This window comes from Symphalangus syndactylus, chromosome 1, assembly GCF_028878055.3.
Source record: "Symphalangus syndactylus isolate Jambi chromosome 1, NHGRI_mSymSyn1-v2.1_pri, whole genome shotgun sequence".
Classification (NCBI taxonomy): domain Eukaryota; kingdom Metazoa; phylum Chordata; class Mammalia; order Primates; family Hylobatidae; genus Symphalangus; species Symphalangus syndactylus.
In genome coordinates this window covers 78325206-78344150 of record NC_072423.2, presented here as the reverse complement: position 1 = coordinate 78344150, position 18945 = coordinate 78325206, and the positions used below count along the sequence as shown (strand labels likewise).

At 42.0% G+C, this 18945-nt stretch overlaps 1 pseudogene; it reads right to left on the bottom strand.

Annotated features, from left to right (window-relative positions):
• Window positions 1-3928: 3928 nt before the first annotated feature.
• On the bottom strand, window positions 3929-8510 carry LOC129460677 (protein MIX23-like; annotated as a pseudogene).
• Between the last annotated feature and the right edge of the window lie 10435 nt (window positions 8511-18945).

The window sequence follows — 18945 nt, the reverse complement described above, 5'->3', positions numbered from 1 at the left end:
AGAAAAAATAGTCATTGGTTTATCATTTACATTTATCAAATTTATCAATAATGAAAGAAAATGTATGCCAAAGGTCACAGACCTCCTATGAGACCACTGCATCTTTGGCCTCCTGAATTTCAGTCCAGCATCTTCCACAGCAGCATGTCATCCTTCTTAGCACCATCCCTCTCTTATTGCCTTTGTGCAGAGCCAGGACCAGGGCCAGGTGAGGCCTTGGGACTGTCCCTCCCCAATTACCTGTGAAACAATCACATCACCGACAAAGCGCAGCGTTACCAATCGGTGGTCAGTCCCTCCTGACACCTCTGTCCCTGTAAAGGGGGCAGTGCCCCTCCAAGGTTGGTCTTCCCAGGCACTGCACCTCTAGGTGATGGAGCATGTCCTTACCTTGAGGCCTGGGTGCCCAGTGTGTCCCCTCCAATGAGCGAGCTGTGGATAGTGGGGGATTCCTGTTTAAGGGGAGACTAGAGGGGCTCCTACTTCCACCCTGCCCCATTGGGAAGGCTGTCAAAGAAACAGCAAGTGTGAAGCTAGGATGATAGAATATGTTTTCATTATTTAAAGCAATATACTCCACAGACTGGAACAACAAAAAGAAAAATGGTACATCGGAATCATATCATTTTTATCACACTTAGCTAAAATGCCACTTTATCAATATGACCATTTTTAAGAGAGCCAAACTCCAATTGTTTTTCTGTTAGAATATTTTCCAACATTCCTTTCCACCCAATTTATTCAATCTTTAAAGAACTCAAAGTAAAAGATATATACTCTCCTAGCAATATATGTGACAGCAATGCATGTCCATGTGCACCAGGTAAATTGAGATGCTCAAGCCAAATGCCCATCAACAGCAGAGTGGATAAAGGTAACATAGGATGACAGTGGAATGCTGTGTAGCAAGACAATGAATGAACTACAGCTACACATGGCCACAGGGCTGAATGTTTCAAACTTATTATGAGCAAAAGCCTCTGGAAATCAAGGAACACACATCCTGAGTTATTCTATTTATAATAAGCGCAAACTAAAAGAGAGTGAACTCTAGCACACAAAGTTGTAGTGGCTAGCTTTGGAAAGGGCGAGATATAAGGACAGTTTTGGGGTGCAGGTAACTTCTAACTCTAGCACACAAGGTCGTAGTGGCTAGCTTTGGAAAGGAGGAGATACGAGGACAGTTTTGGGGTGCAGGTAACTTCTATTTTTTGACCTGACTTGTAGTTACATGGGTGCTCATTTTGTGATAAATTACAGAGCTGTATATTTAGGTTTCATGTGTTTTCTGTGTGTATGTTGTACTTTAGATTTTTAAATGTTTCACAAAATACTATGACAGTACGTGGTCTATTGAAAATGTGGAAGGAGAAAGAGAAGACTCTGTGGTCCATTCTGTCACTTGCCAGCCCCTGGCTTCAGGCCCAGATGGCTCTAGGTGTCCTGGGTTGACTGAACTCTTGCAGCAGACTCTTGGAATGAGCACCTTCCCCCACTCTGTTCCTTGGTAACATGGGCCCATCCTTAACGGCTGCGTTTGATAAACTCATCTGTGTTAGTGTTTGGATGACTCATCTGTTACCTCCTTCATGTGATGTATATAGGGACATCTGGATGGTGCATTCACCTGTCAGAGCAGGTGAGAATTGCATTCCTCATGAAAAACATGAATGAAATTTTGTGAATATGTGGTTGAACGTTGGGAGTGTCAGCAAAAGTCAGGTACAATTAGAGACACTTAAAAGGAAGAAAAACAATTTCATTTAAAAATAGGGCCTTAGTTTTTGCGTGTGGAAAGAGATAAAATTAACCTAAATGTCTTCTCCTGTCTGTAGCACTCTAGCACTCTGTGATTAGTTTCACTGGAACCAACCACTGGAGCCTCTAATCCGCTTCTCCATCCGCACTTCTCCAACAGCATTCTAGGCAGAGCCCAGGGGGCCCTCGGCAACCCCCTGTGAGGAGGAGCTCGGTCTCTCTCTCTCTCTCTGACACCTGCTTCTGGACTTTGGTGTGGAAGTCCATGGAGAAGGGGTGCTGCCACTACTGAGGCTGGAGGTCAGAGGCTCATCAGAGAGGCTACCCTGACCTCCTAGTCCTGGGGCCAGGAGAGGGTGCAAGCACAGGCTAGTGGCTGGGTGCTATGACCCATGAGACATACATAGAAACCAAGTCAGCATTTTGTTGATCTCCCAAGAAAGCTTCAATTTTCTTCACTATTCATAATAACGGCAGAAAGTTCATTTTAGGAATATTTTCAATAATTATTGTCACCTGACGAGTAAATTAAACTACTACAAACAATCTGATTACAGAGCAGTGAAAGTCAATTCAGTTCTCCAGCTGTCTCAGGGGGACCAAGAAGTGGCAGTACATATTCGAATACCTAGTCAGGCAGAAATGTCACCAAATGCAGCCAGTGCATCTTATCCAATTCCCATTTACCTCATTCTACTTCAGCCTCCAGTACCCTCTGCCATACTCTATGGACTTCCTCCAGTCCAAGCCACTCACCAAAATGGGACACCCAGACCCAAATGACTCCAAAAATCCAGCAGGGAGGTTGAAGAGCGAGGTAAGCAGAGCAGCAAACACACCAAATATCCCTGCCTCTGACCGCTGCACAAGCTCTTCTGTCCCTCTGGTCTTCTGTTTTTGCCTCCAGACATAATGGATTTCTAGTTTTTCATGTTTCTCTACACCTTAGAAACATTCTTCAGAATTCATACCCTGAAAGGGAAGTCCTCAGTTCACAGCTTGCCTGTGTACACAATGGGGCTGATCTTCCCTGGCCTCCCTGTGAGAAACATGGGCAGCAGCTTCAGGAACTCCCCCAGGATGCAGGCGGCCTTCATGTGAGACTCCTCCATGCCTCATAGGCAGTGCTGTACAATACCCTGCCAGGAACACACAACATACTCAGGAAACCACCAGCCACAGGAGATTTTAAAGGTGAGTGTCTCTACCAAGTGTCTACCAATACGGTAAGAAATGATGTCATGGCTGCTGGAAAACAATGGGCTTTGGCATAAAACATGGACTTAACTCCCTGGTCCTCTTAGGTGAGTGTTTCACCTCTAGAGTGTCAGATTTCTCATCTCTAAAGCAGGGTTGTCTCTTGCAATCCCAGAGGAAAATCAGAAGCTAATCTTCCTCAGGAGCACAGATGCAATCAACAGAGTAGAAAGCACTGATCCTTAAGTCAATTTGAAGAACCAAAACCAAACCAAAGAAAACAAGGCAATCAGTGTATTGTGCAAGACGACATTGCATATTGTGAAACCTTTTCAGTGGTTTTAAAATATTAGGGGAAAAACAGCTCTGGGAGTGGCTACTGGAGAAATTTTCATGAAAGATGTCATGCTAAAACAAAATATTAAAGAACAGACAACTTTTTTTCCCTCTTGTGTAGGTGGTGGAAATATTCTAGTAAGCTTGTTATGAAGTGCAGGAGCCTGCCTGCCTGACTGAGCTGGAGGGGGTGTTGGGGGATAGCAATCCACAGTGTTGGAGAAAGTGGGCTTGATGCTTATCACAATCAAGGTCAACTTATGAACACTTTAATATGTGACTAGAAAGAACAGGAGAGTCCGTAATGCATTATCACCTCAGGAGTTGGCACCAAGTTCCATGGTTGGATGATGGGTGGATGGACAGACAGATGGACAGGTGGATAAATAGGTAGACTTGACATGAATCAAGTGTTCTTGGCTTCTGGGAAGAAAATTTTTTAAAGTTTCCATTTTCTACAAATCTAAACAGCTTCCTCTGAGGCTGAATTTAGTTGCATTTAAAAATCATTAAACCAAGATAGAGTTCCTACATACAAACCAAATGCAGGCCAGATATTACCTACATTGCAGTACAGCAGAAGCAGGATTGGACCCTGGCTCTCTGACACAAACACCTGTGTTCTTCTGCACTGTGCCATGGGAGACAAAAACATTTCATAAGAAATAGAGACTAGAATATGTATGTGCTATGTATTTACACACATAGATGACAATCAGGAATTAAGGCTAACCACATCTGGGCTTTGAGTCATATAAATAGGTTGGGAAAGATGCATTTTACTACCCTATTGAAAGAAAGCATTTATTTCTCACTCCAGCAGGGAAAATGTTTTTCAGTATTCACTTATCTGCTCATTGGCTCTTTTACTATAGACCAGGAGATGGATAGCAGGAAAATAGCCCCAATTGGAAGCCCAAGGTCATGAGCAATTGACTCAATGTAATGGAAGAGTGGAGCATTCGGAGATACCTGTACTAATGGGACCCACATGATGTGGATGAGAACTATTAGGATGAGAAATAACCTGGGAATGCAATTAAATATTCAAATATTAAACAGAACACAATTGAAATCTCCATTGCACTTTAGTTTTTGAAGTGATTCTTGCAGTCATCATTGCCTTTCCCAAACAAAGCAAGCTACTTGATTATCACATGAACCTGTGCCATGAGGAACGTTGATCAGTTTGTAAAATGCCAAAAAAGCAATTGTTTGCCTATATTAGTCATAATATTTTATATAGTATTTCGATTTTTATCTAGGTATTTCAATTCAACATGTGTAAATACAGTTCAAATGTCAGAAATTATTATCTAGTACATATTTATAATATATCAATGAGAAATAACCACCACACTACTTCTCTTAAGAATTATTTGATGAAAAAAGCAGACTCCCATTCTTGGATTTTTCTCAGTTTGCACACATTACTTATTATGACAGCCCCATGTCCACCAGACATGTGCCCAGGAGAAGAACAGGAACTGTAAGCTTTTCTTATTAACTTAGATTTCTAAATGTATTACGTATTTATGGTTAGAAATTATTCTAAATATCTGAAAGGGTTTGAAAGGAAGTTTCCCTTCCACTCTGAACTCCCAAACACCAAGTCAGCATTTTTGTTTGCATATCATCCCTGCACTGTATCTGCAAATACAAACAAGCACCAAGAACGCATGCTTCTGCATGATTATATTTATACAAAGTCTTCTGTAGCTCTGCATATATCGCTGGTCAATGCATTTTAGCTACCATTCTGCATTTCAAATGTAAATCCATTTCATTATTTAAGAGCTATAAAGTAATCTTGCTATTGAAACCATGCTGCAGTGAACAGCTTTTTCTGCATCGCTCCTGGCACTCATGCATGATTGTATCTGGTGAAGCATTCCTGGAAGTAGGATGGCTAGAAAGTTACACTGTCTTTAACCTTGGCAGAACCAAACTGCCTCCTGAAGAGGTCATGTGAGTCAACAACCCCCTGGCCATAATTTTGGCTTTGTGTTTCACTCTAAGTTTAATCCATGTGACATGAGTCCTAAAGGCACTGACAAATGAGTACTGCAGGATAAGGGGCACAGCTGAAATCATAATTTTACTACTTCACAAAATTTCAATAGTTTAGTTTCCTCCGTTTGTAAATATTAATAGGAAGCATTACAGAAAGATTACAATTCAAAATGATTGGTATATTAATTTTTTTTTAAGAGACAGAATCTTGCTCTGTCACCCAGACTGGAGTGCAGTGGCATGATCTCGGCTCACTGCAACCTTCTCCTCTTGGGTTCATGCAATTCTCATCCCTCAGCCCCCGGTAGCTGGAACCACAGGCATGTGCCCCCACGTCCAGCTAATTTTTATATTTTTTTTCAGAAAATTATTTTAATAGTTACAAAACTTTTTTTTCAGAATCAGTATAAAATAGCAGTTGATTTCTCCATAATTATCAGAATTATTTATACTTGAGGTCTTGGCTAAGTGGGACTGAAATCAACAAAAGGTCTTGGACTGTTGGCTCAGAAATAATCCTAGAAAACCCGCCCTGTTGATACCTGTCATGCTTAGCTCTTATGAGATGACCCAATCCTTAAAAAAAAAAAAAAATCTCTCTTTATTCATTCTTTTGCGGCTTGAAGTGAATTCAGCAGCATTCATTAAACACCTTCCAGCTCCTATCATTTACCACTTCTTCAACATTGAGTTCTGACTGCATCCATTTCAACCTGGTCTGCTCTTTTCTAAGTTGCTTTAATAACGTTAAATCGTCCAAATTCTTTTCTCTCTCTTCTCGGAGGTTTTTTACTATTGCTGAAGTCTGGGCTATACAATTTTTTTTTGACTCTGTCCTTACTGGCATGAGCTGCCATCAAAGACTCATAAAGTTGTTTACAGGTTTGGCTGGCATCAATTTTCCCTGCAAAGGAAGCTGTTGGAACCGTAGTGTTTAATTCATGTACTATTCTGTCATCAATAGGCCTCATCACCTTGAGTAATTCCTGGAACTTGGCGAACTCCTCACAGTTCACACAGCCACTGGGCGCCGCCATATTGGACCTAATTTTTATATTTTTCATACAGATGGGGTTTTGCCATGTTGACCAGGCTGGTCTCAAACTCCTGGCCTCAAGTGATCTGCCTGCGTCAGCCTCCCAAAGTGCTGGGATTACAGGCATGAGCCACTGTGCCCGGTCATATTAATGTTTGTAAATGGAAAATGTGTGCATTGCTCAGGAAAAAATAAGCTACCACCACTTATCTGTTCGAGATGCCTGATGGTGTGCTTAACATGATTAGAATAAGATGAAGTTTGTTACATTTTAAAAATAAAAGGCTATTCAGGGCCGGGTGCGGTGGCTCACGCTTGTAATCCCAGCACTTTGGGAGGCCAAGGCGGGTGGATCACGAGGTCAGGAGATCGAGACCACGGTGAAACCCCGTCTCTACTAAAAATACAAAAAAATTAGCCGGGCTTGGTGGCGGGCGCCTGTAGTCCCAGCTACTCGGAGAGGCTGAGGCAGGAGAATGGCGTGAACCTGGGAGGCGGAGCTTGCAGTGAGCCGAGATTGTGCCACTGCACTCCAGCCTGGGCGACAGAGCGAGACTCTGTCTCAAAAAAAAAAAAAAAAGGCTATTCAAATGCAAGACTAACCAGAGTAATTCAACTCTTAATGAGAGATAAAACTAAAACTTGACAAAGATTTGGAGAAATGGCTACTCTCATAGGCTGTTAAAGGAGCATAATTTAATGTAACCATTTAGGAAAAAGTTTGGCGTTATTAATGAAAATAAAAGATATGCACCCTTCTCACAATCTTCTCAACAGAAATGGGTGCCTGTATTATTCAAAAACATTGACAAAAATGCTCAAAGCAGCATTATTTGTGATAGCCAAAATTATAAAAAAATCCTCATGTCCATCAATAGTAGTGGATAAATTACAACATGTGACCGCAGTGGGATACTATATGGTGAGGAAACGAAAGGGCTATGGTTATGCTTAACTACATGATTGAATCTCTAAAACAACATGAGCAAAGAAGCCAGACACCGAGCAATACATATTGACTTCTTCTATGCATAATTATCCAAACCTGGAGAAGTCTAAACGGCATTAGAAGTCACAGCAATCACCTTCAGAAGGGACCCAAAGGTGGCTAGTGGGTCTGGAATACTGACCTGACTAGGAGTGCATGGGTGCTCATTTTGTGAGGAATCACTGAGCTGTACATTTGTGTTTTCCCTGCTTTCTACACGTGTGTTAAAATTTAATTTTGAGATGTTTTACAAATTCCTGTGACAACATAGGTCTATTTGAAAATTGTGAACGGAAAATGAGAAAATGTCGAACGTCCTTTTTGGCTGCTGCCTTTCACCCCACTGCCCTCAGGGACCCTTGGCCTGACCTGACAAAGTATCCTCTTGAAATTAGTCCCTTCTGAGTCTGTCCTTGTCCATCATGTCCAAACTCTTACTGAATGCCACTGGTAAACACTGTAGTAATGTGTTAATGGCTGGATACTGCTTTCATAGAATATGCATGAACTGTGTGGAGGCAATGCATTATCCCACAGAGAAGGTGCAAATTCCATTCTCTATGAAGACACTGATGGACGGTCCTGAGGACCCCATTTAAGGCAGAGAGCATAAGAAGAGGAAGAAATAAGAGACGGTAAGGGGCCGGGTGCAGTGGCTCACACCTGTAATCCCAGCACTTTGGGTGCCTGAGGTGGGTGGATCTCGAGGTCAGGAGATCAAGACCATCCTGGCCAACATGTTGAAACCCCATCTCTACTAAAATATAAAAAATTAGCCGGGCATGGTGGCATGTGCCTGTAGTCCCAGCTACTTGGGAGGCGGAGGCAGGGGAATCGCTTGAACCTGGGAGGTGGAAGTTGCAGTGAGCCGAGACGAGATCACACCACTGCACTCCAGCCTGGGTGACAGAGCGAGACTCCGTCAAAAACAAAAAACAAACAAACAAAAAACAAAAAAACAGGACATCTGTAATGATGAAGTAACTACTATTTTTTAATTAGGGTTAAAGGTATAACCCCTATTTTTGTATCTGGGAAGAGAAAAGGTTGAATTAAATGTTCTCTGCTATCCTTCCCCACTCTAAAACTCTGTGGATAATTCCAATGGAACCCCACTGAGGGGTTCCAATTCACTTTTGTCTGCACTTTTTGCAGAGAAATCTCAGGGAGAAAGCGGGGCTGTCTTACCTTCCACCTCTAAGGAGCTCTCCTGTGCTCTTTTACTCCAGTGTTGGCTCCAGGACCTTGGTAGAGGGTGCTGGTGATATGAGGTGGTCCAGGAGCTCATGAGGAAAAGCAAATGATAGGCAGCATCAGAACTCAGAGTTCTGGGTCCAGTGGAGCCCTCGGGCTGCCTCAAGGGAGGCCACTTAGTTTTCTATTTCCCTATGTAAAATAAGACTCCTCCAAAAATAAAACTGTCACCTGTAGCACTAAGTTACGTGCTATCACACAAGAGATCACGTGGAACTTCCTGTGTATTTCTTGGTGATCCAAGAAGTCTAGATTTTAAGTTCTAAGTATCAACTTAGAGGACAACTACTGAAGCCTAATTTTGGAAGAGAGGAAAGAGTGCAGGGCCATCTTTCTTTAGGGAGAAACTCTGGGCTTCCTGAGAAGTTAGAGAACTGGGGAAAATGAAACCACAGCCCAGAGCCTGCGATAGGGGTGGGGAGTGGAGACTGGAGCTGTGCTCAAGGTCAGGCTTCTCCTCTCCCCTCCCAGGGCACTGGAGCTCCAGCAGTGAGCCCAGGGTGAATATTCCCTCTGTCATCCACCCTGGGAGATCCCTTTAAACCAGGAGTCAACAGCGAGGACAGAAACATGAATGTGCTTTTAAAAGTCCTAAAAGTTCAGAGGATGATCGTTAAGGTTTCCTACAGCCCTGGGCAAACCCTAGGAGCACTTTGTCTCCAGGTTCAAGCATGTGCCTGTGAGAGGCTGCGGCCCTCACATTCCCTCCACCACGGGTTGAGGGAACCCTAAAGCTCCTTTGCACAATATCAAGGAGTGCTGACTAATTCAATGCAGAGGTTGTGATGTTTGGCAGATGCAGAGGCAGAAAAGGTGTTTTGGGAAAGATCATCTTTAAATAACACAGCACCCACATAGCCCATAGAGACAGTTCTTACCATTACGCCAATAAACTTGGAAAAGACCAAACCAAACTTTACACATATTTCCTTTTTCTTTTTGATTCTATGCCCCCTCCCTCAGCCTCCCAAGCAGCAGGAATACCGTGAAGGCCCCTGGGGACCCTCTCCCACTGAGTCCCACCTGGAAAGCAGTTCCCTACTTGGAGAGTCCTCCTCATCAGTTATGCTCTCCAGCACTCACACTGGAGAAACACAAACATTAGGAGAAGTCATTTGGGAGAGGCTACCCACTCCTACTACCGCTGAAGCCCCACTGCCTCACACAGGATTCCCTGGTCTTTCCTGTGGGTTCACAGATATTCCTGCAGCCTCTCTGGCCATAGCTTTCTACTTGAAAGTCATTTACTCTCACCAGGCCCAAAATGCTCCTTCCCAAAGGAACCCAGAATCGGGTTTCTGTACATTAGATCCAGCAAGTTTGTTCCTCAGGAAGTGAGTTATTTCAAGGTAAATACTCCCCTCTGAGGTTGATGGCATCTGCAATTATAGAAAACATTAGGAGGATTAGATGATGTCACTTATGTCACACATATCTGTTATTCTCTTGGCAACTTTAGAAAATTATAAGTATAGTGGTAGAGTCAAAGGTTAAAGTCCCCCAAAACTAGCACAAAGTACACCTATAGAAAAGACAAGAACTTTTCCAACAGAATTTACCTTTAAGGTTTATTTAGATGGGCAGTTTCACAACTCTTTTTTTTTCTGTAGACGGAGTCTTGCTGTCCAGGCTGGAGTGCAGTGGCTTGATCTCGGCTCACTGAAACCTCCGCCTCCCAGGTTCAAGCGATTCTCCTTCTTCAGCCTCCCAAGTGTCTGGACTACAGGCACATGCCACCAAGCCCAGCTAACTTTTGTATTTTTAGTACAGACGGGGTTTCATCATTGTTTGCCAGGCTAGTTTTGAACTCCTGACCTCAGGTGATCCGCCCGTCTTGGCCTCCCAAAGTGCTGGGAATACAGGTGTGAGCCACTGGACCCAGCCAGTTTCACAACTCTTTATCCGTGGGAAAAACTACTGCTGAGGGAAAGCCCTCTGCATTGCAGTGAATAGGGAATGCTGCCATCTACAAGGCCCCAGTATGCCAGGTGTGGGTTGGTGAGAGGCTGCCAACCAGTACCACCCAGCAAGGGAACTGTGGACATCATAGATAATGCACACTGTCAGATTCCCATGTGTATATTTGACTGGAAAGGAAAGCAGCCAGGAAAGTAACATTTCTGTTTAAGACCAAGAAAAGTGTCTTACATTGCCAGCATCTTCTTTTTTGCAGATGCCTCCTACAGCACCCTCAGGAGGAACTAGGAGAACACAGAGTAAAGGTCAGTGCCCTGGTGGCAGCAACTGTGTCACCCAGAGAGCTCTGCTTGGTGTGGTGCATGGAGGTGGCTGATCACAGCAGCACCAACCTGATGCTGGGCCATGCTCCGGGTGGAAGGAGGAGGGCAACAGAGAGAGCAAGAGGGAACTGAGACAAGGAGGCCTAGGCCTTTTCCTTGTCCTAAGGCATCATGAAGCGGCACAAAGAAGCAAACCCAAAATGGACCTAAAATGCACACCAAGGTTCAACAGAAGGGTCTCTTCATCACTCACATGATTTGAAACTCTTCTACACAAACAACACTTTCTTAACGTATTCAAGATCATCTCAGTGTACTAGAATCAAATTATGTTGGTACTGCATCTATTATCTATTTTACAGGATTTATCACTTGATTAAAAGCCAATTTTATTGGTGAAATATTCAATTGTAGGCAAATTATTCTATTTATCGCAAATTCTTTTTCATATGGATAACCGAAACATTAAAAATACTGAACTACTACAGATTAGAAATAGTCATACTTTCCCCTTTTTAAATCTTCTTGAGCCATGGTGCACGCACAGCAGTCTTGGGCTGCTGTGATCAGGAGATCCAGGATCCTTTGTGCCACCCTCCCTGGAGACATTACCTAGAGGTCTTGTTTCAGGCAAAGAGGCCAAGCTCAGAGCCTGCTGGACCTGCTCTGGGGAAGCTAAGGGAAGTGACTCAGAACACGCTCTACAGCGGGAAGCCGTTTCCAGGTTCAGATATGCATCATCTACTGAAATGAGGAAGCAGAAAAAATAGAAATTGACAAGTTTATAAGAAACTGCCCATGAGTGCAAGTGTAATTATTTTTGTTAACTACCTTACATTCAGTATGTATTCAGAAATATATATTTTTATAAAAGTTGCAATTTTTAATTTTTGTCAGTTATGTTAAATCTAACTTATCAGCTGTCAATATAAAGACTCTATCTCATTTTCTTTGTGGTTTTCAGAAAATCTAGCACATGGCAAGTAGAACACCAAATAATTTATTAAATGAAAACACAGAGCAGGGGTTGGGGACAGGCAGGCATGCAGGCAGGCAGTTGTATTTGCTTACCTGGATGATAGTAAACTACACAAAACCTTAGTTAGATTAATACTAAAATTGCCTTCTGCTTGGGCTGTTTGCCCTTTTGGAAGGACAACAATGAAGATGAACAGGAAAGAACTGAGAAATAGAGACCTTTGCTTACTAGCTAAAGGCTACCTACTGTAACACGAAATTGTCTATAAATGGTCTTCAACTCTGCGTGCTGTAATTCAGTGACAGAGTTCCCTCATTCCTCCTGTCTGGCTTCAAGTCCAGTTACATCGCTGCTGTCTTCTTTACAACTTGCAAGATCATGCTGCTACTGCACTTATCTGCTGTATGAGATTTACACTTGTTTTAAAGCAAAACTTCATTTCACGTAGGCTAATGGCCATGCAGGCTACACTAGTCAGTCAACAGTGAGATGGTTCCTCATGGAGGAAAGGCTAGGTTGAGGCTGAGGGTCCTTAGTCCAGATATACAACAGAGTTGCCACGAGGCAACGGAAACCACACTGAGTGGTGCAGTGTTCTTATCTGTCTCTTCACCATTTTTAGCCGGCAGGATTTGAGCATTTTAGGGCTTGTGAACATTACTAAATCTACTGAAATATATCATTGTTCCTTATAAGCTTTGGCTAGCTGCTGAGAAAAATACCTTCAGAATTGTCAGAACTGTTCTACATGGTCCCCCACGTCTTAGAACCTGTGAGCTGACCCAAAACATCCGGGAATCTTTGTGATTTTGACACTGATGACAATGCTCGTCTGTAGGAAGATGTGCCTGTAACTGCTCTGGGTTATGTGACCATGGAGGTCACTTCATGGTGATGGGCAGAGTCTGGGACCTCTCAGGCTCAGTGCTTTAGGGCTTGTACATGAATGCTGGACTCCCTGCATGGTAATGAACACCCTGTGACTGAGGCATAAGTGCGTGTCAGCAGGTGACAGTGTCAGCATTGGGCCACACACCTGAGCTCATGTTTTGACTTTTTCATTCAGGAGCTCAAAAGCTGGGGCCATTCCCATTGGCCCTTCAGATTCTCCACCTGAGCAGTGAGGGTAATAAAAGGTGGCTCTGGCACGGGTGAATGAGTCATGTATAGAGTAGAACAGGGGTGGATTTTACTTTTTAGAAGTGGAGACTGGCAATTGTGCTGTGTAAATGGAAAATCTCTCCTGAGAAAACACACAGCCTCCCCTATACTAAAACACACACAATCACGTCACACAATGCAGACTCATAAGACACCAGGCAAGCACACAGCCCAGTACCCCCATAGGAGTGCAGCTGCTTCATCAGATGGAGACATTTGGTCATAATTTTTGCCTGGAGAACTTAAAAAAAAAAAAAGTCCACTATCCTTATTCCTATCAGAATCCCAAAATCAGGGTGGCTCTTCACGTTGAAGCCAGCAAGGATGTCACACCTTTCTTGGCATCCAGACTTTTCTTTCTCAGCAAGTAATTCCAGAGTACTTATTGGAGTCACACCTCAGAGGCGCCACCTGCACGACCCGCAATACAGAACAAAGCTTTATGAGGGGCACACTGAGCTGTGGATTGTTTGCACATGGCTCTGTTTCTCTCAAAGAGCATTAAAGACTGGATCAGAAACTGTAGTCAACTCCAAGGCCCCCAAAACAAGGGTAGGATGCACACTGGAAAAGACATGAGCTTTTCCTAGAAGGTGTATCTCTTAGGTCCGTTTAGGTTGGCAAGTGCAAAATGCTTAATCCAAGAAGACATTGCTTTCAAGAACAAGGACCCCATGGATACAGTCTATAACCTGAGGCCATCATATGTAAATGTTATTTTGGATTACATATCAGTTGCTAAGATCTCTTCTTCCACAACCCCAGAAAACAGTATTTAATATCTATAATGCACATTATTTTTTTTACATGTAAAGTTAACTGAAAAAGCAACCAAGAAAGGAACATGCCTATTTTAGGGAAAGCAAGGCAACCTCACCCTCACATCAATCGGCCTCTCTTTATCTCCTCTGCCCTCATGAGCTGGAAAATCCTGAGAGGCTAGAAGGACAGAGAGCAACTGTCGGTCATAGATGCTTCTGTTCATGATTTATTCAGGGAGCTCCGCTGAATGTAGACAATAGGACTGTGTGTGTGGATGTGTTTGGTTAAAAGCACAGCTTGGACTGTGCTAGAAAATTTTTCCTCATGAAAAGACAGGCAAGAAAGAGGAGCATGAAAGGAGTGAGAAACTGAGTCCCTGGCATTTTGCTAATGGCAACTTAAGGCAACAAGAATAAGTCAGTCTACAAACAGTACTGAAGTACACGCTGTAATTTGATGAGAATCCCATTACTCACACTGCTGGTTTTGAAACCCAGCTAAATGGTTTTCTAAACCCGGTAAAACAATATTAGCTTGTAAGATTTATGTCCCAAGACCACTTTTATGTCTATGGATCCACATTGGCTGTCACTGCAGTTATTATGTGTTATAGGATTTTGCACTTGAATAAAAGCAAAGTTTAATAGACAGATTGGATTAAATTCCAGGCAAAACAGTCTATTGTATTTATTCACTAATCCTTTGTTATAACCAATGACAGAATTAGAAACACTGAAATTATATCCTTTAAAATAACCATTATTAATAACACACTATTTTTTCATCCAGACCTCCTTTTCTTTGTCATGTATGCATATTAATTGAGCATGAAGAACATCTGTGCTTGTTCTGGCCAGCTAATGTTGGACAGTTTATTTCAGGAGAGATGTGGGTTGAATACTGGTATGTTTTAACTCTGCAGTACAAACAGTTGCAACAAGTTTGGTGAACTAATCACCAAATGGCCCTTTGCTGCCTTATTTGTCATTGTGCCTTATGTGTAGCTTGCAGGATTTGATCACTCCTAGGTCTTTTGGTGATAATACACTCTACTGTTTCAAAAATATTTCTTCAATCTTACCTGTTTGGGGCCAATTGCTGAGGAGTGTCCTCAGCACTGAAAGAAGTTCATGAAAGTCTCTCAGTGCTGCTTCCCAGTGGCCAGAACTTGTGACCTGGCCATGGCATGAGGATTATCTGGGCCCTGTCTGTACTGCCCACACCAATGGCTATGCCCAGTGATACAGTTACATTCACTGATGTCTGCCCTAAGCTATGTGATTACTGCGGCCACCCTGTAATCACAGCCAGTGCTTGGGATGTCTGCAGACTCACAGAAATCTAGGACACATGAGTGAGGGAGCCATCTATGGTTGTAATTCATGGCAGGGTTGAGAGCCACCCTTCTCAGTGTGATAACTGCAGTTCAGCGACTCACTGCATCAGCCTTGGGGCCACATGTCTAGGTTCACATCTTGTCTCCTTCACTTAGGAGCCTGCAAGTTTGGGCACATTCATTTAGCACCTCAGTTTCTCCATCTAAGGAGTCTGGACAGGAAACTACCACAACTTAGGTGAGGTTTGTAGTGAGGATTGAATGGGATACTAAAAGTAAAGTGTGTGTTGTGTATGGTCAGCAAGGTCAATTAGAGGTGAACTGACTTGCCTGAGGTCTCAGGTCTTATAATTTAGCAAGATTCAGAGCTGCTTTCAAACCCAGGAGATAAGCTTCCAGGTCAGGGCTGATTCCATAACACAGACCTGTTTTGTCCAAAAATAACCACTTCAGCTTAGCCTAAACTTGGTTTTGAAGGAATCAAATAGCTCTAGGTGTCAAAAATGCTTTTGGTGACATCCTGATTCCATGCAGTGGCTACTTCCAAAAAAAATTTTTTTAAAGTGCATGCTGTCTACGAAATGAACCACTAACCTGACAAAAAATCCACAGATACCTGGTCCAATGGGATGAACACCAGTTTACCTGGAAAGGAGAATGACCTGCTATATTATCTTGGTGTTCTAAACTCATGATTCACTATTATCTCATATGACTTATTCCTCCCAAATGTAAGTGGCTCTGCCTGAGCCCATTGCCCAGCTACGGAGATGAGCACAGCCCAGCCCTGGAGCAGTGCTCAGAATGAAGCAACAGGAGAACCATTTTGGGCATCTCTTACCTCTGAGGAGGGCAATGGGTTGGGTGAAAGTATATTATTGATATGTCTGTAAGTAGAGAATTCTGGGTAATACACAAAAATATGTTTAGGAATCATGTTTTGGTAGATAAATGGACCTAGACACAGACATTGTCATTAGATATTTGGGAAAACTCATGATATGAGGAGAAGTAAAAGCAACAGGCTCTCACATGACATGAGCTCATGAGTACACATTTCCATCTCAGGAAAAGAAGGAAGCCATGTTAAAAGGAAGGTCAGGCTTCCTTCATTTGTGAAATGCTTCCCTGCACATTTCCTCCACTCCAGATGCACTGCGAATTTCTGATATTAGTAATTAAAAAGGTCATTAATGATGTTAAAGCAGAAACAAAATAGACATTGCCATATTCTTCCAGTTACTAACTAACAGGGAGCCTTGGTGTGCAGAACAGAATGAGAAATACTACATATTACTAAAAGGAAAAAAACAAAGACATCATCATGAAGAAAGAACTAAAACTATAAATTGTGGAATAAGAAGACAAATTATTTTTTGAACAATCTAGGCCATTTGGAAGACATCATTCAGTAGGGAGTATGAATTTAACTGTAGAGTAGCAATATACATTTCATATCTTGAGAAAATAGATAAGAAGCCAATAACTTCTCTACCTTCTTATATATAGAAAATATGAAATAACCTATAAAAATGCTATTAGTGTTAACAAGTTCAAAGTTGCAGAGTATAAGGTTGACACTCAAATGGCAGCTGTGTTAATATACACCAACAATGAACAGTCCAGTAAGAAAACTGCATATGTAATTCCATTTACAGTAACATGTAAAATGATTACATACTTAGTAAGATAGCTAACCAAGGAAGCAAAATACTTATACCTCAATAAGAACAAAACATTGCTGAAAGAAAAGAGGATATAAATAAGTAGAAAGGCATCCTGTATTCATGGACAGGAAAACTAAACATCATTCAAGTGCAATACTATACAAAGTGATGTACAGATGCATCACAACCCCTGTCAAACTGCTGACAACCCTGTTTGCAAAAATGGATAAGAAAACCCTCAATTTTGAATGAATTTTCCAGGGGTCTCAAATATTCAATAATAACATTGTAAAAGAATAGTGTTGGAGGACACACATTTATGAGATTGAAATGTACAATACAGTTACATATACTCAAAAAGTATGGTCCTAGAATTAGGGCACCCATGAGGACCACTGGGATTGATAGAGGGCCCAGAATTAAATGCATACATATACAGCCAAGTGATCTTCAACAAAGTGCCATAAATATACAACGGAAAATGGAAAGCCTCTTCAGCAAATGATGTTGGTAAAACTGCACATTCTCATTCAGATAAAGAAACTGAATGCTTACTTTACACCACATAAAAATTAACTCAAAATGTGTCAGAGACCTAAATATAAGAGCTAAAATTATAAAACTCTCAGAAGAAAATATTGGGATATGATTTCATAGCAGTGAATTTAGCAACCTTCTAATGAATATGACACTAAAAATAAGGCAATGGTTAAAAAATCAATTTTTATCCCAGAACTTAAAATATAGTAAATAAATAGAAAAAATCAATTTTATACAAATTAAGGAAGTTTGTACATCTAAAGTTCTAAATAAAGAGAGAAATATTTGCAAATTATACATCTTGTAAGAGATTAAAAATTAGACTATATTCTGAAACTCCTAAAAATCTACAACAACAAACAAAAGACAAAAGACAACTCTAAAAATGGGCAAAGTACCTGAATATATAAGTCTCTAAAGGAGGTATACCCAGCAGAGGAAAAGCTGCTTGGCATCATTAGTCATTAGGGAAATGCAAGTGAAAAGCACAAATAGGTACCAATATACACCTACTAGGATAATTTTCTTTTTTTTTTAGACGAAGTCTTGCTCTATTGCCCAGGCTGGAGTGCAGTGGCTTGATCTTGGCTCACTGCAACTTCTGGCACCCAGGTTTAAGCGATTCTCCTGCCTCAGCCTCCGAAGTAGCTGAGATTACAGGCACGTGCCACCACGCCCAGCCAATTTTTGTACATTTAGAAGAGACATGGTTTCAGCATCTTGGCCAGGCTGGTCTTGAACCCCTGACCTCGTGATCCACCCGCCTCAGCCTCCCAAAGTGTTGGGATTACAGGTGTGAGCCACTGTGCCTGGCCTTAGGATAATTATGTTTTGTTTTGTTTTGAGACAGAGTCTTGCTCTATCCCCTGGGCTGGAGTGCACTGGCACGATCTTGGCTTACTGCAAGCTCCGCCTCCTGGGTTCACGCCATTCTACTGCCTCAGCCTCCCAAGTAGCTGGGACTACAGGTGCCCGCCACCAGGCCTGGCTAATTTTTTTTTCTATTTTTTAGTAGAGATGGGGTTTCACTGCGTTAGCCAGGATGGTCTCGATCTCCTGACCTTGTGATCCACCCACCTTGGCCTCCCAAAGTGCTGGGATTACAGGCGTGAGCCACTGCGCTTGGCCGGATAATTTTTTTTAAAGGAAAATAAGTTTAAAATAAGTGTTTAAAGGAAAACAAGAAATTGTAACTGTGATACATTGCTGGTAGAAATGTATACAGTTGCAATCACTGTGAAAAACAGTTTGCAGTTGCTCCAAAAGTTAAACATAGAACTACCATTGGACCCAGGAATTCTACTAGTAGGTATATACCAAAAAGAATGGCAAACAGAACTCAGACAGATATTTGTATACGAATGTTGATAGCATCACTATTCACAAGGGCCAAAAGATGGAAATAATCCAACTATCAATGAACAAATGAATGTATAAAAACAAAGTGGTATATACATGCAATGGTACATCATCCATCTGTAAAACACAATTTTGGTATATGATACAATGTGGATGGATACTGAAAACATTGTGCCTAATGAAATAAGCCAGACACAAAAGGAATATTGTAGGATTCTACTAAAATCAAGTGCCTAGAATAATCAAATGCAGAGAAGATGGGATAGAAATTACCATGGGCTAGTGCCAACCAGTCTTGTAAGGTGCAGTTGGAAACTGG